Genomic DNA, 23183 nt, shown 5'->3' with positions numbered 1-23183 from the left:
AAGCAAGAACTCATTACATCTTCAGTTGGTACACTCATTCCAATTTTGGAAACTATTACTGCCTTTTCTTTCTCCGCAAATGAGAATTTGCAAACTTCATATTCATTGTTTATATGCATTACGAAAAGTACACAACATTAAGCTCTACAATGGTAAACATCTGCTGGTTGTGTGAAGTATGTTCTAATTTTTGCGAAAAATTTCAATTCACTGTGAGAAAAATGAACTTCTTCCTTCGCACTTGAAATTAACTCAAAGAATTGGAAAACACATTCATTTACTGATACCACAATACATTTTGTCTTCCTGTGTAGTTTAATTGAAGATGTTCTTGTTTGGAAAAGAAGTCTCCTAAATAGCTAGCTCGTAAATTTTCTTTTATACTTTATAGCCAGGAGAAATTAAGTTGCCTTTTGCTTCCTTTTCAAATGTGTTAATGTTTTCCGTGCTTTCTACTCAGAATGACAGTTTGTTTGGCCAGATGATCAATGTGTTTTGAATAGTTACTGGTATTTCTGCGTTTCATGCTTAATTTGTAACTTATTAAAAATTACTACTCACTCCTGTGAAACAGTAGTAATAGTAGTAGTAGTAGTAGTACAAGGACATGTCAAAGTATTAACTAGTTTAGACCAATTTAAAAGAAGCTAATTCGTATACATATATATTTACAGGCTTCTTGTTAGAGACAATCATTAGATTTACTCCTGGTATACAATACATTTTTTACAAATAACTTAATTAATAGTGTAATACCACACTGTTCACTCATATCTCACTATCAGTCGGTGCACACTCTCTACACACATTTTATCATAACACTTCACTCACTACACACAGACACACAGACACACACACACACACACACACACACACACACACACACACACACACACACACACACTGGTGATCTCTGGGCCATTTTCTGTACCACAACTTCCTATTTGCTATCCTGTAAAATTCAGTCAACATCCCTCCATAACGAGTGAGATGTTGAGCTCAGAAATAGGAAGAGGTGTTAGTATTATGCTGTGCATAGCTTGGAGGTAAGTATTTCTAGAAAGGAAAAACGAAGGAAAAAACATAAAGTGAAGGTGTTCTGTGGAATGTTGGATGTTTTATAATCATTATTATTATTAGTATTTTGTATAACATTTTTTATCATACCGCTACTCTGTTTTATCTAACTAATCCTTCAATGTATAAAATGTATTGTATAACAGGTACTTTGTTTGCTGCTTTTTTAAATAAGTGTATTTTTGCAATTTCTTTGATCTCCTTTGGGAATTTATTGTACAGTTTTATTCCTTGGTAGAAAATACTGTTTTAAGTTTTAAATTTATTTTTTCTTGGTAAATGTAAGTTGAGTCTATCTCTTGTTGCATGGTCATGGATAGAGCTGTTTGTCCAGTAATTACCAATGTTATTTTTGATGTGTACAACTGACTGGTAAATCTATTCACATGGAGCAGTTAAAATCCCCAGTGTTCTGAACAGATGTTTACAATGAGCTTGACTAGTATTTTTGGTCATTATTTTGTGGCTATATTCTGGAGTTTGAAAATTGTGTTCATATTTTGTGCGTTTGCATCCCAAAAAAGAATGCCATAGCTAAGAACTGAGTGTACATATGAATAATATGTAACTAAAAGGCACTGTTTGCAAGTACCTTTGTGTGTTCACATCACTTCAACTGAGCATCAATATTCATTCCAAGAAATTTTGCGTTTGTTGCACAGTCTATAGAGGTTCCATCTACATTTAATTATCATTCTCGTTTTTCCTCTTCAAACTGACATTAATGGCATTAGTTTTCTCTATGTTCAATGTCACTTTATTGCTTATTGACCAATTGGTCCTAATATGCTACCTTGCAGAATCCGTATATTAATGTATTTTGGTTCTGATAAGAGTTTTACTAAATGTTTAGATCTATTTGAAGTATGTGTTATCTCTATTCTTTGTACCCTATCTGCTACGTATGATCAAAACCAGTCATTAGCTACCCCTTTTATTCCTAATGCTTCTAATTTATTTAATAGAATCTTGTGGACGACTGTATCAAATGCCTTAGAAAGATACAAAAATATGCCTGTGATACACTCATCTTTATCAAGAGCATCAAGTACAACTTTTGTGAATTCTACTATGGCTGACTCCATATTTTTCCCACTTCAGAAATCAAACTGTGCTTCGCTTAAAAGATTGTATTTATTCAGTTAATTCATTAATCTGTCTTTCATAATTGCTTCTATTATTTTTGAGAATGCTGACAGCAGAGAAATGGGCCGGTAATTTTCCATGTCTCCTGCACTACCTTTCTTAAGCAAAGGTACAACTCTTGCCTGTTTGAACTGCTCTGGAAATGTCCCTGATGTGAAAGATTCATTTACTTGTTCAGGGACCTTGTATAATCCCTATGCATTGTTTCAGTACACACATTGGTACTTCATGTAAGCCTACTGACTTTTTATTTTTCAGTTTTTGAACAGTTTTATTGACTTCATTCTCTGTGGTTGGAATAACATCAAGTATTTAGAGCAACGTTATTTACAGGTGTTATATTTGTTTTGGGGAATTTTTGCTGTAACTTCTCTGCAATACTTGAAAATTGCTCATTTATAAAGTTTGCTAAGTGTTGTGGATCATTTATTACCTTATCCCCCTCCCTCAGCAGTATGTTATTCTACATTTGTTTGCCTCTCCTTGTCTCCTTTTTTATAACATGCCAGACTGTTTGCTTTTATTCTCTGCATTATATATTCTTTAGTCATTAAATGACTTTTTTGCAGCAATCAGGACATTCCTATAGATCTTTTCGTATCTATAATAGAAATTTAAGAATTCTGGATCATTGCGAATTTTTTTCATGGAACTGAGGTGTTTTAAGTGTTTGGGAGGACTTCTTAATACCTGCTGTTATCGATCTATTTTTGTGAGTTGTTGATATAGACATGCATACTTTTGGAAATGCCTTTTCAAAGATCAATTTAAACAATGTGGAGAATTTAGAGAATTTCATATTCATATTGGTTTCCTTATACACTTCATCCCAACTTTGTTTTCCTAGTTCTTTTGAATAATCTTTTATTTTGATTTCTGATAGATGTCGTTTCTAGGCTTGTAGTTTAGGGAATGGTTCGATGCCTGATTTTACTGTTTATATTTGACAGAGATGATCTGATAGTCCAAGATTTTTTACAGCTACATCACATTTTTCCCTGTCCATATTTGTGGCCACATGGTCAATTACTGATGCAGTTGCACTATTGACCAATAGGGACATGCCAAAACTTTGAAGGATATTTATGAAGGTGCTGCTGGATTCTTTTATGATATTAGTGTTGATGTTAATGTCCCCACACAGAATTATGTTGACCTTTGTACTTGAGACTTTATCTAGAACTTCTGTTAATTTATTGAAAAAAGTGTCCACACTACCACTGGGAGATCTATACACACACAAGTTGATTAATTTCTTGGTGATATCAAGCCCTGTTAATTCAATAGCTGATATTTCAAAGTGTTTGTCTTCACTTGCTGTACTGAGGTCACATCTTGATTTGCACTGTGTTCCTTTTCTGATATAAATGCATGATCCTCTACCCCTTGAAGTAGTTTCGCAGCAAGAATTTGCCCTTTCATACAATGATAATACTGCATGTTGGATTTCTGTGTCTCTACACCAGTGCTCAGTAACACAAACTACTGTGCAGTTCAAAGATTGGAGCTCAACTGCTAATAGTTGTATTTTATTTTTTATTGATTGCATGTTTTGATGGAGGATTGTTAAGTCTCTGAAATGCCCCATGTTACTCTTTCCAATGGTTTGTTTTTCTTTGTGACATCTGGTATGAGTGATATCTGAAGTGTTAAAATCTGTCTTGTGAGTGATTGTTTCATTATTTTTTAAACTGATGGAGATACTCTTTGGGCAGGGGAACATGTTGTCTGGATTTATCCTAAAAAAGACCTACATTTCCTACCTATGATGACAGGTATTTGACCATGTGTGGCCCAAGATCCACCCCCTAAACTTCTATTGATCAACTGTACCAATATTCCTTCCCAGTCCTGTTTACGTGAAGGCCATACCTAGTGAAACCTCATCTGTCTGGATTTATCCTAAAAAAGACCTACATTTCCTACCTATGATGACAGGTATTTGACCATGTGTGGCCCAAGATCCACCCCCTAAACTTCTATGAATCAACTGTACCAATCTTCCTTCCCAGTCCTGTTTACGTGAAGGCCATGCCTAGTGAAACCTCATCTGTTGATAGTCCCAACAGGCACCAGAGAAACATGAGCGAAGTAGGCTGTTCTCAGAGCCATTCCTAGCCCCACATTGATTCGCCTCAGAGCTCCATCTAGGTGTGGTCCATCATGATGCCGGAACAGCTCAACAAAGTGTATGTTGGTGCCATAAGTGAGGGAAGGTCACCACCTATATCATATGCCCCATCCCTGTCTAAACTGTTTCCCGCCCCACCCACTATCACTACATGGTCCTCTTTCATAAATTCCTTACATAAAGACCCTAGGTCCTCTATCACATGACTTAACCCTGCATTTGGCTTGAACATACTGGTGGCCTGGTACGCTGCTCCTAACTTTCCTGTAACTGAGGTCCTACACCTCACCAATGGCTACTACCTAGCAGCAGCACTTTCTTCTTCCTAATACTTTGAACATTCCTAGGCTTCTTGGCCTCGGTTTAAGTGTGCTGCACATTTCCTGCTCCTCGTTCAACCAGAGGCTCTTCTCCACTTAACTCTGGCAGTGGAGATCGCGTTCCCTTTCTTCCTATCTTCCAACCAGCTGCCAGTTCCCAACCGCCCTCCTCCCCCTATCTCCCTTGATCCTTATGAGTCCCTTCCTTGCTTCCTCCAACTGTTTCCTTTCCAGTTCCCCAATCAAAACGTTCCTACTACATACTCCGCAGTTCCAGGAGAGAGCCTCTTCTGTTCTCCCAACATTCTCCACACTGCATCCCCCCCCCACCCCCCAGTGAAAATATTTCCTACAAGATTGGCAACAAATCCCTCTATTCACTCCCCTATAACAGCTTCCATATTTGTCACTCCCGGTCAGTTTCGAAAGAATAATTAAGTTTAAGGAATGTTTTAAATTTGTCAAAGGCTGTGTGTGAACAAAAAACGACACAAAGGTCGCATGTGCGATGGCTGTTGTTTTTGTACTGATTTAGAGGTACAATGACAGAAGAATGAATTTGTAGTTAATTTGCTTTTAGAGAATTTACGTTATCAGTTGTGTTTGGTCAGGTTTTTAAACGTTTATAACGCGGAACATTTAAGCCTAGATCGCGTCTATCCAACTAGTAAACAATACGAAATGTGTTAGTTAAATATGATTTAGAAACGTTTAATTACACTTTTATTGCGACAATAGACACTGATGAAACTAGTAGCTGTCTTTTTTTTAAACGGATTTTGCACTATCAAGAAAACTTGAATACAATTTTTTGTGTTTATCTCACACAAAATTTGGGTTATGTCACGATTATCGGGACTTCAGCTAAAGAACAAGTTTTTTCAAGAACAAGCTCTGCTGGGACGTTAATATTCAGTTGTGTGACAAGAACGGACACTACAGCAAGTATACAAAATAAATAAAATTTAAATTTGACACTATTTCTTCTTACATAAGTTCTTTTAGCAGACGAAGAAAATACCTGTGATCTCACTCGGCGTCCATCTTCGTGAGATGCACTTTATATGTACATAACATTAGATACCACAGAAAATATTTTTATTAAATTATCAAGGAAGTGCCACAATCTTTTAAAAAAGTCAAGAATAAAAAGAAATAGGAGTAGCTAGATGCGAGCCAGAAAAATTTAACTTTGTAGCTCCATAGTCCAAAGCTGATACTCCACCAGGAACACATGTAACTTTTGACCATGCTCTTTAATTTATATTTCCTGAAAGCTTTAACCCCGATCTAACATTATTTTACATTTAATTATAACATATCGTACCAATACTGACACGTTTTCTAGAGATCCTCAATGTGCTGGTGTTTTAAAATAGCGTATATTCACAGAACATAAATTAGAATACAAAACCCATAAAATACCAGCTTCAGTTAAAAAGATGAAATCTAACTCGTCAAGACCACGAAAGTTGACAGATATCCAAACATTCGAAGCTGAGTACCAGCACATCATAGTGACATCATAGAGAAGTATAACCATGGCGTTCCTACATATCCAGACAACGCAGTGTATCCCTTGCTAGGCTGCCATCTTGAAGTGACGATCCAAAGATGGCGGCCTCCATAGTGACACACAGAAACACCACCTTGCCATGATGTAGTACATGCAGCACATTCCTGGCTGGATTGGCATCTAGCGGTGAGGAGCAAAATTTTGTTTCCAAGCGGACCAGTACAGTGTTGCACAGTACTGTATCAGGCAAGATGGTGATGATGATGAGACTCTAAAGATGGTGAAACCTCACGCTCAAGAGTATATGGCAGTGACAAGTAAATGTAAGTGCAGATATTGCAGACTAAAGTGTAAAGGTGAAATTCCATCAGCATTCTATGAGTCTACTTTCGTCCATGCGTGTTGCAACCACCTGACTGTTATTTTTCATCTCGTTAACACAGTGCAGGCTTTTGTGCTGAAATCAAAGACTTTTCTTCAAGAAATTCATTCGAGTGGAGCACAATACCTCAGAATATTGTACTATAGGCGACTTTTATGGCTACGAAATTTTAAATCTTACCATGATTATTCTTTCATAACTACGATTTTGTTTTATTAGCACCATAAGCAGAATGAATTATTTATTCTCAAGACTTAGTTATTCTCTAACAGATTCAAAAGTAATTGTAACGCTGTAAAGCAAAACGGACACTTTCTCAAAGGTGGAGCACTACAGTACATTGTTATTAATGGAGATTCTGGAGCTTTTATAACATTGGTTTCCTCTAATATGGGAACATATTCATTGAACTGGTTACAAGGAGAACTTCAGTTTGACATTTAGGTTTTTATATACACATGACATTCTCAGAGGTGAAGTTACTTGTAAAAAATCATAAGTCTAATCAGAGTTCACAGTTTCAGTCCTAAATTTACACAGAAATCCATCAAGCTTCATCGTTCTGATGAAACATGTGCAATTATCATGTACTGCTCACCTAGCGAAGGATGGGCCTAGAAGATAGCGCTGTTCTGTTTTTGATTCAAAAGAGCTCCTTGTGTGGTGGCTGGCATTTATCTCAGAGGTAGTCCATTCGAAACCTGATGCTGACAAAATTTTCGTCGATATTCCTTGACCAGCAAGGAGAAGCCATGTGAGGATACCTATGCTCAGACTCCATTGCATTCTCATAGGTTAAATTCTATACCATGGTGTCTCATTGATAGTGTAGCCATCCTGCTGCTATTCAACAGGAGTAGGCTGTCAACTGGCAACGCATTTCCTCTCCCTTCCTTCGTCGTCATACAACAAAAACATGCCACTATACCCTACACACACTCGCAGCCAGTCCCAAGGGACAAATAAAGTTAAGAACTAGATATCACGTCCGCGCAGGTGGCATCAGTCAGTAATGAGTTGCCAGACAACATGCCCACAACAATTCGTTATCACCTTTATTTCAAGAGAAATTACTGCAACTGTTGATGTTGTTGTCTGCAGTCCAGAGACTGCTTTGATGCAGCACTCCATGCTACTCTATCCTGTGCAAGCTTCTTCATCTCCCAGTACCTACTGCAACCTACATCCTCCTGAATCTGTTTAGTGTATTCATCTCTTGGTCTACCTCTACGATTTTTACCCTCCACGCTGGCCTCCAACACTAAATTGGTGATCCCTTGTTGCCTTATAATATGCCCTATCAATCGATCCCTTCTTCTAGTCAAGTTGTGCCACAAATTTCTCTTCTCCCCAATTCTGTTCAAGACCTCTTCATTAGTTATGTGATCTACCCATCTAATCTTCAGCATTCTTCTGTAGCACCACATTTCGAAAGCTTCTATTCTCTTCTTGTCTAAACTATTTATCATCCACGTTCACTTCAATACATGGCTACACTCCATACAAATACTTTCAGAAAAGACTTCCTGACACCTCAATCTATACTCAAAGTTAACAAATTTCTCTTCTTCAGAAACGCTTTCCTTGCCTCTGCCAGTCTACTTTTTATATCCTCTCTACTTTGACCATCATCAGTTATTTTGCTCCGCAAATAGCAAAACTCCTTTACTACTTTAAGTGTCTCATTTCCTAATCTAATTCCCTCAGCATCACCTGACTTAATTCGACTACATTCCATTATCCTCATTTTGCTTTTGTTGATGTTCATCTTATATCCTCCTTTCAAGACACAGTCCATTCCGTTCAGCTGCTTTTATGGTCCTTTGCTGTCTCTGACTGAATTACAATGTCATTGGCCTACCTCAAAGGTTTTACTTTTTCTCCATGGATTTTAATTCCTACTCTGAATTTTTCTTTTGTTTCCTTTACTGCTTCCTCAATATACAGACTGAATAACATCGGGGAGAGGCTACAACCCTGTCTTTCTCCCTTCCCAATCACTGCTTCCCTTTCGTGCCCCTCGATTCTTATAACTGCCATCCGGTTTCTGTACAAATTGTAAATAGCCTTTCGCTCCCTGTATTTTGAAAGAGAGTATTCCAACTAATCATGTAAAAAGAAGTAGGGATAAAAAGTACATATTTTTCAATCTTTATTGTTCTCTCTCTGAAGAAGGAATGTTCCAGCCTTGAACTTGGATTGCTCAGGCAACAGAATCAAAACAATGTGTTGCAGGTAATGCCTCATCTCTTGCATTGGAAAAACGCTGCAGGATAAGCAAGCCCTGTCAGTCTGTAGTCTCTTAGGAAGCACTGACAAATTCCTCAAATGGCTTCTAGAGAACTTTCACTCTGGAAACAACCCTGCAGGCTGTGGCTAAGCGATTTCTCCAAAATTACCATTTCTTCCAGGAGGCCTGTCTTGCAATGCATTCAGAACTGTAAAGTCCGGAAGGCAGGAGACAAGTTCCTGGCGGAAGTAAAGCTAAGAGGACGGGTCATGAGTGGTACTTGGGTAGCTCAGCCAGTAGAGCACTTGCCAGCAAAAGTTAAAAGTCACAGTTTCGAGACCCACCTAGTATAGTTTTAATCTATCAATCAGTTTCTTAGACAGCTGCATGTATAGGGACAGTAGCCAACCAGAAAGAAACTAAGCAGAGAAAACTACATACATACCTGATGTATTGGTTGCTCTTTCAGCAAGCACTTACGTACCACCTGATGGGGGTCTACACAATCATATGTTATTTTCTAGATGTGGAATTTATTTACGCAATTGTGAGTGCTTCCATTCATGGAACTGTGAGGGGTATCAAATGATAGGATCATGTAACCCTTATCACCTGTCTAGAATTGGCACATAGCTCCTAAAAGACGTTGAATGTTAAGCAACAGAAATGTAAAATTCGTTGTGGTTTCAAAGTCATTAACAATCTAATTTATACTGCACTGGTTTTTGTGTCTTTTTGTCTCCCATGTCTTCATAGTTTCTCATGAAAGAGGAAACATCACTGTGCTACAATAATTTTTGAACAATGACCTTTTCTCACTGTAGGTAAGTATATTTGACTTTAATATTTGAAAAACTTACATTTTGAACAGACTTAAATACAGGACTTCTACCTCTAGCATAATCCTCATTGTTAATTTCGGTATGGCTGAATTAAGAAATGAGAAACACAGCAGAAGATAAAAGACCAAAGTGGAAACCCGTTGCCACTTATGTCTTCAATAATGTTTGTCGATGCTATGCATCAATGAGACAATAGTCTTAACATGTTTCTCTGATCCTGTTTCTGACTTCAGTTCGGTGCTAAGACTTTCTGATACTGTGCACAGATAAAAACAGTAACTTCAAAGATACAAACCAATGTTGGTGTGTTGACCTGTTTAACTGGAAAACGTAGTTAGCAGATATATTGATCATTGTGTATGGATTTTGTGTGGACTAGAAATTACTTTGGCAAATAGGCTGTTAGCTTACGAATTTTATTAGTGTTTATTCAGCTCAAGTAGTGTGAACTGGGACAGGGTAGCCACACAGCTTTCTTTGTTTTTGTTGCTGATTTTAGTTCTGTGTCATAGTGTGAGTATCACTCGAAGCGAGATTTACAGTGTAATTTCAAATGAGGTGTGCCTTGTACACTAAGCAATATAGAAATAATTGGATAAATTACCAGATATTTGAGAGATGATAGAATTCCGAATTAGTAATGAAATATCTTCCTCTCAGTGACGGAGTGTCAGATGAATGAAACAAGAGATGGAGACTCCAGAAAAGACAAATAACAGAGGCATAGAAAGAGTATGAAACATTCCAAAGCCTACCACATAAAGAAGGAAGAGTTATAACCTACTGCCAGCTGGTAGAAACTTTTAACAGCTTAACTATTTACTTATTTATTTTCTTAGAAGCTTTGGAAGTACATATATGGATCAGATATAAGTATATATTTTCATTGTCAGCATAACACAATAATGATCACATACACTACTTAATATCAAACTACATCATTTTTAAATACAATACCATTAGACATAATTACACATTTTGTATCTAATGCACAGTTTACCAATACATATTTTATTTCTGTTCCACCATACTTAAGAACACGACTTGAATTTATTTTATATCTATGCAGCACATCTTCACTGCATTACACTGTATGTCCATTTACAATTATTTGAATTTCGTATTTATTCATTTACTGAATAGAAAGTACTTTCTATGAGCAATAGTTTTATTGCTTGCTTAAATTTCTCTTCCAGATTAATGTTTAAAATACGAAATGGTAAACATTTGTACAGTTTTATTGCCATATATTCAGTATGTATTTCTAGTTTAGCTGTGTTGTATTGTGGAACTCTTGATTTTATACTTTTTCTTGTAGCAAGTTATGCATATCTTCATTTGTATTGAATTTTTTTTATGTTCCGATGCAAACGGTAGTATTTGAATTTTTTTATGTTCCCATGCAAATGGTAGTATTTGATACAACTACACAGCCACACACAAGTATATATATATATATATATATATATATATATATATATATATATTGCATCACTCAGCTGACCCCATTTCTATCCCATAGGTCATGATATCTTTAAAATACGAGAAACACATAAATTATTCCTTACATCTACCTATTCTTTCAAAAGCTATTAACCGACATAAATATTTTATTCTTGAGGAAGCCCCACAAGAAAAAGTCACAATTTAGGTTGGGAGGACAGGGTGGCCAGCCAACATCTCCTCTGTTGGATACCACTTTCCACAGAAACAACGTCCTCACTTCATCCATGCACACAGTCAAAGTATGATCTGTCATACCATCTGTCACATTTCGACGATCTATGCCAAGACGACAAAGTATCAGGATGAGAAATTCATGACATGGTCAAATAACCCTCAGAGTTCACAGTGACAGTTTTTCCACTTTCTACTAATAAATAAGATCTACAAAACCAAATTTCCCTACCCCAACTCACACTGTAAGTCACAATGCAATGGGTGCTGGTGCAGTTGGTGAGGTTTGTATGGAGACAAGTAACGACAGTTTTGTTTATTAACATTACCGTTTAGGAAGAAATGAGCCTAATCTGACATACAACTCATAATCTGAAGTTCCTCGTTGAACATGTCTCTCATAACTTCAGCAAAACGTCTCCTTTTTACAAAATCTGACGATTCAACTCCTGAACAATCACAGTTTTGTGGGGATTAACGTTCACACTGTATAAAATGCGTTGGACAAACGAATTTGATAGCTCAATAGACATCTGTCACTTGCAGATTCGGTGAGGCCCTGTTGAACTGCATGATGCATAGCTTCAATGTTTTAAAATGGCGTGGTCGTCTTCATGCTGCCTCACGGCTACTTTTTTTTACATTGAGAACCCGTCTCACAATAGTTCTTAACCCATAGCATAATGGTATTGCAGGATGGAATTGTGCATAAAACGCTGAATTGTAGACAGAACTTCCTCTGAGTGGTAGTCACAAACTCTGAAGCTTTATAGAATGTCTCTACTATGAACACTTGATGTTGCACAGTCCATCTTTTGACGACGACTTAACTGCTGCTATAAGGGAAAACAATGAGTCCAAGTGCACTGCTCCACTACGCTGACTCAGTCGCTGCCACTCGAGTCAAAAACGTCAGGTAATGCTGATTTGCCCCATACACACCAAGTCTTCAGATACTGTTCAGCAGTGGTTAGCACACTGGACTCGCATTCGGGAGGACAACAGTTCAATATCACATCCGGCCATCCTGATTTATGTTTTCCACGATTTACCTAAATCGCTGCAGGCAAATGCCAGGATGGTTCCTTTGAAATGGCACAGCCGACTTCCTTCCCTAATCTGATGAGACCGATGACTTCGCTGTTTGGTCTCTTCGCCCAGAAAACCAACCCAACCCACTGTTCAGCAAATTACTTCAAGGCATATAGTATGTAAATACTCAAGATTAGAATATTGTAAACATAGTGTACATGAAGTACAAGTACAATAATTTATCAAAACAGAAATTTTTACATCTAAAATAAATATAAGACCAGGCTCTCACTCAATCCACCATATTGATTTTGATGTATTCAACTGTTTCTGCATTATAGTTCGCACTATGCCACTTTAACACAATTGCACATTGAACATTTACCACAAACAGGTCGCCCTTGGTACAATTTCTTATAATTAAATGTTAGTTAATGATGCATTGAACGTAAAAGCGTTCAAGACATCTACATCTACATTGTTACTCTGCAATTCACACTTAAGTGCCTGGCAGAGGGTTCATCGAACCATTTTCATACTACTTCTCTACCATTCCACTTTCGAATGGCATGTGGGAAGAAGGAACACCTAAATCTTTCCGTTCGAGCTCTGATTTCTCTCATTTTATTATGATAGTCATTTCCCCCTACATAGGTGGGTGTCAACAAAATATTTTTGCTTTTGGAAGAGAAAGTTGGTGATTGAAATTTCGTAAATAGATCTCGCCACAAAGAAAACCGCCTTTGTTTCAGTGACTGCCACCGCAGCTTGCATACCATATCAGTGACACTTTCACCCCTATTACGCGATAACACGAAACGAGCTACCCTTCTTTGCTCTTTTTTCGATGTCCTCTGTCAATCCTACCTGGTAAGGATCCCACACCACACAGCAATATTTCAGCAGAGGATGGACAAGTGTAATGTAGGCTGTCTCTTTAGTGGGTTTGACGCATCTTATAAGTATTCTGCCAACAAAGCGCAGTCTTTATTGCGCCTTCCCCACAATATTATCTATGTGGTCTTTCCAACTTAAGTTGCTCGTAATTGTAATTCCTAGGTATTTAGTCGAATTGACAGCCCTTAGATTTGTGCGATTTATCGTATACCAACAATTTATCGGAATACTATGAATGAAGAGTTTAGTGTAATGATTAAGAAAGTGGACTATGGAGTCAAAGGAAATAAGTTCATATTCTGCTGTAAACTAAAATTTTGTATCATCTTGGGGTTTTTTAACACAGTACGATATTCTCTTATTAATGCAATACAAGTGTCTTCTGCTATATTCCATGTTATTTAAATATGCGTTGTCTCAGGAATTATTTCTTTCGGTTTTGTGACTTCTGTCTGATCAGAAAACAAAGGATGAAATGGCTGCAAGTGAAATGACCAGCAATGACATTTGTATTCTTGTATATAACAAATATCTGGCCGATTTCTCCGAAAACGTCGCGATTCCTGTGGCTATGGTTAGGCATGAGCCTAAGAGTGCAGCTTAAATTGCTGTAAGTAAAATACTTAGCTGTTATTTCTGTGATTTCGGAGGGTTCACTCACACATGGAGAAGCCGTTGTCAACGTCACATGCTAGTAATTAACAAGTGTGCTGTGAATTTGTGACACATGTACACACCACTTACTCGTGCACATCATTTTGACCTCACTCCCAAGTAAGACTTGCGTGTATACAGCGTGTCTCTCCCCACCACAGAGTCTCTGCAAAACCATTATGGCGGCGGCCCATTGGCACTCACCTCATCAGCTTGCCCACTGCTCCTGCTTCAAATACCACACTTTCAATGAAAAGAAAAGCGTTTCTGAAGAAGAGAAATTTGTAACATCCAGCATCGATTAAAGTGTTAGGAATAGTATATTTATGAGAGCTCTGGCAAAAAGAGCATATCTTTCAAAAATTTTCATATTTAACACAAAGATTTTTGTTTTGCTGTTTCCCTCATTCAAAAATTAATCTGTATCCATGAAACAAATTTACATTTAATTAAAATATTAATTTAATCAATTAAAATTTAATATGCAGAAAACTAAATTAAAAATACACCAAAAAAATATCCAAATTAAATAACATGAACAGAACGATTTTCATTTTGTTCACCTCGATAAAAAAATTTAATCCAACAGTATTCACTAATTTATTATCATCCTCGTAAAAGATTCAAGTATGGGGATCTGGAAGAATAATTTTACATTTATCATCTAAAAGTAATAAGACTTTTTGTCCATATTTAGATATAAAAAATTTCGGCCTTTGAAAACATTGTAAGATTTTCTCAGCTCAGATAATTTAGTGAACACTTGTGCATAACCATTACTATAACTGATAAGTTCATTTACTTGTATTTTAATGAAGTCATTCATCTTTGTTTTATTTTGCTTTTATTTATATAGAAAAAATATAGATTTGCTAATTTTTTAAATCGAAAATTTCAAAAATGTAAATTTCCAAAATTTTAAAAATCTTGATTGTAAAAAATTAAAACGTTTCCCCTAATTTTTGAAAATCTTTTTTTCAGTTTTAATCTTCCCCATTACCCTGAAAATATTTCAAAAGGAAGAGTAAATATGAAGATAACACTTTCAAAACATTTTTAAATTTTTTATTGATTTATGAAATTAAAAATGTTCATTTAAGATTCTATACTGTGAATTGCAAGTTAAATTCTTTACACCATATATAATTATACATGCATTTGAATCATTTGGTATATTTTCGTTCAAAATGCACATAATTCCATTGTCGTTCTTTTGAGTAGTTAAAACATTCATTCTTCTAGATATATTTCTTACATAGAAAGGATAATTTTGAATAATATTGAATTTTCTTTTAACTGGTATATAATTGTGTTATTTTTTTATAATCTCTAAGAGCATAGTAATCTTTTAAAAAGTTATTGGAGGATGAAGATCCACGATTCTTGAGGAAAAACTTCAGTTCCTTCATTTTTTACAAAGATATTTTGCAATTTATCAGGATCAAATAGAGAAGAATCACTTAACTGATTGTTTTTCAATTAATTTGGCGAACAACGATACTAAGGTAAGTTATATTAAATTCAACTAAATATGATAATTAGTAACATGTAGTTCAAAATCTGGCAAATTCAATTGTTGGTAGTTCAAAGAACTTCTTGTTCATATTTAACAAGTTGAACACGAATTCCCATGCCTTTTTTAACAATTTCACCTTCCTTTGGAAGTGAAATATTGTCATTATTAGTTCCATCAAAGAATAGCATCTTCTTGTTCTTATCTTGAACTCCAAGTGAAAATTACTGTTGGATCTCCTTCCCAGATTATTTCTTTGAAATCCTTAAAAAAATCCACCAAATAATTGTAATGGATAAAATAATTTAATGTGTTTGTTTTTAATTTCATCATTGATAAGAATATGTCTTTCAATACTTAATTAATTTGATAGAGACAAAATTAAACGAATAAGAGTTGATGAAGAAATAAGTGGAAGGCTATTTTAGACAAAATATTTTTCTTTTTTTATATTGTAGTAACATCAAACTATTTTAGCACATGATTTTGTTAATGATTTATGAAGGCAAATATTTATTAACTAATTTTTAAATAACCTCGATTTTGTTCATGATTTATTAAGGCAAAAATTCATTCAGTCATTTTTTAAATTACTGTTACATATGTCCCATTGAAGTGAATCAACTTGCTATTTTCTTCACTGATAGTAATTATAAAATTTTAAGTGGTATCATAAATTGGAATATTTAAAGAATATTTCGGTTCATAAATTATTGGCTCTTCAGAATCAGCATTTGGTTTATTTCAAGAAATGACATCAGTTTCAGTATGGACATGATCATTATATTTCAAAATCAGTCCATCACCTACAACACAATTAATGTTTATTAATTCAAATGGAACAATTTTAGGAAAATTTTAGCAAATTTTATTTCATTTGCTTCAATAATTTTTTATTAAATCCTAAAATTTGCCCAATACAATTCTCTTCAACCACAAACAATCTAATACCACTTTCAATAACAACACTTAAAAATTTTGCCTTCTCAAATGTGCATATTAGGTTTTTTCGATTGAACAAATTTTTCGAACTATATTGATGAACAGAAATTTCTATTATTTGTTCGTTAGCATATAATTTCTTTTTTCTGTAAAATTGAAGTTATTCAAGTTGAATAAAAAATAACTCTTGAAACATTTTTATAAGTTCCTTTTATTGGAAAAGTTAATAGTTTCTAAGAATGGATGAATAATCACTCAGTTGAAATAGTATGCTCATTTATATTTTAAAAAATGAAGTAAGTAAACGACAGATTGGGAACCAAACCCAATAATACCTGAAAAAATTAAAAATATACACAGTAAAGTATTACCAAATTCTATTTGTTGATCAATAATGGGACCATGTGGTTGTGGGAATATTCTAGCTACAGGATGGTGAAGCTTGGATAAAATTAATCATTTGTATGTTGATTCAAAAAGTTTAGATCAACTAAAATGTCAGTCATTTATAACAAGATCTGAAAAATGATAGATAAAATTAATGAAAACAAAACTACTTTTATTGAAAAAATGATGAAATTATCCTGTTAGATGAATGTAAAAATAATGCAGCTGTGGGTTTTGACATTTTCATTCTTGAAAATCACGATATAGTTGGAGAATATTTTACCAGAGGTAGACATAAAGGAAGAGGAGACATAAAAGAATACATGTTATTAATTAGCTAAAACTTATTTTAAAATATCAAAAAATTACTTATAGATAATACAATTTTTTAAATATTTTCATACAAGATGACACAAATTAAAAACATATTTACAGTGAATTTATTCTGGTAATTTAAAGTTTGACGATTTTAAATAAATGTGTAGTAGACATTGAAGTACAGATAAGATTTGTTTTAGTACAATGGGTATCAAGTCAATGGTAATGGTAAATAGCGAGAAAAGATTTTTAAACATTAGAAAGGAACATTTAACATAAATGTTGATCATAGAAACTGAACACAAAATAAAAGTGATTACTGTATTACTGTCCTTAGCTAATTTTTCAAAATACGATCCAGAGATCGTTACAAAAAATAAAGGAAAAAGTAAAGTAAAAGAACAATTAAAAGAAGAGTTAAAAAATTGAAAATACACCCAAGAACAGAATATAAAGTTTTAAAAAAGATCAACCAGTTATTGATGCAACTGAACAAGTTACAGATTTTTGTCTTATTTCACAATTAGGAAGTTAAGTACAGTCAGTACTAAAGTTATTCTTTTATATAGATGAAAAATTATTACATAATTTATTATAAAACCCATTCACCATCATTAACATTGAATCCAAGGCCTGATTTTCTCTTTTTCCTTACATTGTTCCCCTAATTAATGTTTCAGTTAATTTTTCACCAATTGAAGCTTATCAAGCATACAGTCTTTCTGTTCCAGCTAACTGAAGTTTGTTTTCAGTTTCATATCTTCTTTTAGTACTTTATTACATCTATACAAATATCAGGTTTACATGCTTCAGCTAGTGTATTTATTCCTTGATCTCCTTGTGTCAATCTTTCATTTACTTTAGTCCCAGGGCCACACCAAGTGTAACCAAGTAAATGCATTTCAGAATTGAAATTATTAATTGCATCATTAATGAAGCCATTTCCCAAAATGTATCTGGTATATTGTTTGCATTTTCTAATAAAATATGTTTCTCCTTTTGGATAGTTAATTATAAAATCATTAATTTTATAAGTAAATTTTTTTCAAGGTTTTCATTATGATAATTTTTATTTCATGCCAATTTACCACAGATTACTGCTAATCTATCAGTTTACTGATGAACATCTTTCACCCAAGTACATTCAGCTGGTTTTCCTTCGTATGGTTTTTACTGAATCTGCACCAACAATTTGAAATGAATCATTAAGATTTCTTTCTGAAAAACTAAAATAATTACATTCAAAAATTGTTTTTACCTAATTATTATATTTATTTCCTTTATTTGGTTTTATGTCTTTTGGATCATCATTACATCATTGTAAAATAAACGAAACAAATTGAAAAAGGTAAAAAAAATTCAATGATATAATCAAAAAATGTAATGAAATTTATCTTGCTTTCACATAAAATTACTAGTAAGATAATTAGAAAATCAATAATATTGTGCTATTTAAATGATTGATGAATGACCTCACAAAACAAAAAATTTAGAATATGGAAAAGTATAGATACATCATTTTGGTACTCATTGGATTTATTATTGTAAGAATAAAAATACAAACTTTCTATTTGAGTCATTTGCGGGAAACAGAAGTGGTAAATTATTTAGGAAAAATGATTTATATTATTAATTATATTATTAATATTATTAATTCAAAAGGAATCAAAATCTTATCCAACACATTTGTGGTTATTTGTGTGTCTATGTTTTAAAACTAGTGAGCATGACTAATTAGTTTAGTGATTCTCAGATTTAATAGATGGACATTTTTGGAAACAAGATAAGTAAACAAATTAATGAAGAATTCAAAATAAAATAGCGTCAGTCAATGCAGTTAATGTGGCAGCATCAATTAATTCAAAATAGTAATTATAATTCTACAAAATATATTGATATTAAAGGTAGGAGAATAGAAGACAAAAACATTCCAATAAATGGCTATGATACTGTTACTAAACAGTAAAAAAGGAATACATTAGAAAATCTTAATGCAATAGTATTTTAATGCTGTTGATTAATTAAGTCAGCAAAACGGATTTTAATCTACTTAATATAACTAATCTAACAAATTACTTTTCAAAAAAAGAAATAGAGAAAGCTTTTACAGATTAATTTTTCAAAAACGTAAATAACTCTATACTTAAACAATTTAAGTAATCTTAATGATAAATTATATGATAAACAAATTGTTTGATTTAATTTTATAACAGGAGTTGAACAAACAATGCACAGTTGCAATGAAAATGATTTTATTCTTAAAGAAGTTGCTCTTATTGATAAAAATTTAAACAGAGATTTCACTATTAATGATTTTAAACTTTTGATAAGTGTTTTTGACAAACTTTGCAAAATAACTAATTTCATCCAACCAATTACAATATTCCATAAATCAAAGATCCTGTTAAAGGTGTTCCACTTGATGTAAAGTTAATTATATTTGGTGAAATAATTTAAATCACATCTACTATTTGAAGAGTAAAAAGGTTACTGAAATACATAATCCTTATAGAACAACAACTAAGATGGAAAACAAAGAAGTGACGGAATTTGTCCAATTTGTAATAAAAAATAAAAAAATTGTTAAAACTGTTATAGGCTATGGATTAATTAGTTTTGATTAAATTATTAGTAAATTAAATAAATCAATGAGAAAAATTTTAATAGAAGAAATGTAATTTCTTTTGGAGTAGTTTATTTATGGGAAGCTGATTTAGTCGAAAAGGATTCTGGTAAATTAAAAAGAATTCATAAATAAATAAAGGATACAATATTTATTAACTGTCATTGATGCTTTTTCAAAATTTTGGTTGGGCTATTCCACTTTAAGAAAAACAGGTAAAAATTTGTTGATTCTTTTGAAAAAATATTTGAGTCAAGCAATCCAAAAATTTTACAAACAGATAGTGGTAAAGAATTTTATAGTAAAGAATTTGAAGAATTAATAAAAACTAATGTTAACTATTATTTAACTTTTAATTAATGAAAAGCTTATGTTATTGAAAGATTTTAATAAACATTAAAATAAACAGTGTGGGAAAAAATTTAGTTGATACAGTTAAAAATCTTGCTGTTGTGTATAACAAAACATTCAACAATAAAAATTAAACCAAAATGTAGAAAATGAAAAAATTTTATTGAAACCTGTTCATGTAACTAATTATTTAGACAATAATGCTAAATATAAAATTGGTGATAAAGTAACAATACATTGAAAGGAATTATCGAAAAAGGATATATAGCAAATTGGTCATCCCAGATGTATGATATTGGATATGTTATTCATTATAATTCAATCATATTTAAATTGAAAGATGTAAATGATGAAGAAATAGAACGAAATTTTTATGGACAAGATCTATTAACATTTAATTTTCCAGATGTTTAACTTGACACAAAAGTTTTAAATGAGAAAGGTAATAAAGTATACATTACATGGTTAGTGTTTCATAATTCACACAATAGCAGGGGAAATAAAAGTAATGTAACTTTTAATATTCAATCAGCTTAATGTTTTATTAGAGAATATATTATATTTTTGCTATTCAAATAAAGGTTAACGGAACGACTTAATATAGGAATTATTTGAAAATTTTAAATTTGGATTAAGATTTAGTAGTGGTTATAATTTTTTTATTTATTTTTATTATTTAATTTTATATAATTGTGGCTGTTACAAGTCTGAATCAAATTAGCATTATCTTTGGCTAAATGAGTCTTCAATTAAATCCACAAAAATTATGTACTTGAAAAATCATGTAAAAATATTTTTTAAATATCGAAATTGGAATGTAATTACCACAATCATGATTCATATTTTTTATCTAGGCTCCTCTACCAGGACTGTCTGTTGACGAATACAATTTTGGGATGTGATTTACACCTAAAAGCTGTCATACTTTGTTATGTGAAAAGTGAAATTTTAGATGGAGGCTCGAGTCTGAAAGCAAACCAAACGTATTACACTGATTGGTGCCATTAATGAGTGTTCATTCACTAACAGATACCCCACACAAAGTAAGCCACATTTAATTATCAAATTCATCAAAAAATCTAAGGAAAAATGTTTGATTTGTCGTAATAGCAAACAAAATTAAATAGGTATTATTATGCAAAATCAGCACAAATAACATAATCTCTACGAAAGATAGACTAAGGAATATAGTTTATGACCATACCAGACAATGGCTGACCAGGAAGAGAAGAAAAACTAAAATGTTGCATGTCCTTGTTCGCTGAAATTACATGATAATCACAGTGTCTTTTGTCAGTGATAAAATCGTCTCATCGCCACTGAACGAAAACACATAGTCACGAAATCCGCTAACACTTGGGGAAACATTATACAGCCCCATAAATTTTCAAAACTTTGTCAAGACTTTGTAAAAAGTTTTAAAAATTTATCTCACTTTATTGACTTTTAGTTTTTAGATTGTCCTTTTTTTCATCATTTTATTCGTTTGGGCTGGAGTGTGTTTTTGCTTTGCCAGGAATGTAATTTGCCTTTCCATTCAGGTTCAGCCCTACCGTAACCTGTTGAAACAACAGGAAAGGCATAGGCATGCAGTTCCTTTTTCGTACACAATGTTTTCTCATGAAATTTTAATAACATTACCCATTGACAAAATCAGTTCATTTAGTACAATTAATCAGGATGAACAAATTACATCGTTAGAAAAAACATTAAGGTCAGAAATGAGCACTTTTTACAGTTATTTGTCCTTGTGATTTTACTTTGCGTTTTCAAATGTTCATATTAAACACTTAGGAATTTCTTACAGAAATCCATGTGGTTTTGAAACAGTTTACAAAATTCACTGAGTTGAACATTAGTCTTTCTTGCTCAATGGTTGTAAGGGCGATGGCGATGCATTAATTGTAGGTGAAGTCAGTCGTGCTGCAGCATTCGCTGTTGCTGTGATGTACATCGGTCATGGCGGCGTGCTCGCGATGTTGACAAATCTGCATACATGTGAGCCATGACGATCTGTGTTGTCTGTGATGGACCAAGAAGATTGCAGAGTTCTGGACCCATTGTATTCGACAGAATCCATTCAGCTCAGGATACAGGCATTAAATGAAACGTTCATAGATGGGGTCCAGTGACACAACTTTTAATACATATTCCCTAAAAAGAATTTTTATTAGTATGTAGTTGTAACAACTTGCAACACTAATTTACATCAGTTGGTTCAGTGATAGCTGTATGTTACATAGTACACATGTTTGCATTGTGATACAAAAGGTCTAATGTGTCGTTTTTGTTCATGCACTGTACTATTAGTTGACATCAACACCGTTACTGCACAAACACATTCATGTTAGTTTCGGTTTCTGCACATTCATTGGTGTCCTCAGAATGCCATACATTACACAAGTTTGCAAAGTGTTTATCAAAGTTTTCGTTTCAAAAGCACTTAGCTTCACATCGGCGTGTAATAGTCACACATGACATCACATTCATGAAGTTCCAGCGCTACAGTCTGTCCCACAGATTATGTGTGATACACACTATCTGAGTTTCAAGTAACAATGCTTCACTGTGTTCCACTTCAGCAGAATATAACATCCCTTAAAAGCTGCTGTCTGGGTGAGTAGGCAAGTTAAGTTCACTCGCCACTAAGAGTGCCGTCCGTAACCAACATTACTGCAAAGTGTTTGTATTTATTTCACCAGGCAAAATGTTATTATCACATGTATAACTTCTCTTGATAACACATATTTTTCTTTGCTCTTGTATGAAGAGTCGCCCCATGAAATGCAAATTTACATGCACTTCTTCACCACTAACAGTGATTGACAACTTAACCTCTGTGGCACATGTCAGCTTTCTTACAAATGTGCTTAAAGGAAAATCATACAGCTTATGTGTTTTGTAATAGGTACTAACTGTATGGTTTATATAGTGTTTATGTTCTGCCACTAAGAGTGCCATCCGTAATCTACATTACTGCAAAGTGTTTGTATTTATTTCACCAGGCAAAATGTTATTATCACATGTATAACTTCTCTTGATAACACATATTTTTCTTTGCTCTTGTATGAAGAGTTGCCCCATGAAATGCAAATTTACATGCACTTCCTCACCACTGACAGTGATTGACAACTTATTACTTAAC

The sequence above is a fragment of the Schistocerca cancellata genome, chromosome 8 (genome assembly GCF_023864275.1).
Source record: "Schistocerca cancellata isolate TAMUIC-IGC-003103 chromosome 8, iqSchCanc2.1, whole genome shotgun sequence".
Lineage (NCBI taxonomy): Eukaryota > Metazoa > Arthropoda > Insecta > Orthoptera > Acrididae > Schistocerca > Schistocerca cancellata.
The sequence above is the reverse complement of the archived record's forward strand: the minus strand, read 5'-3'. Positions refer to the sequence as shown.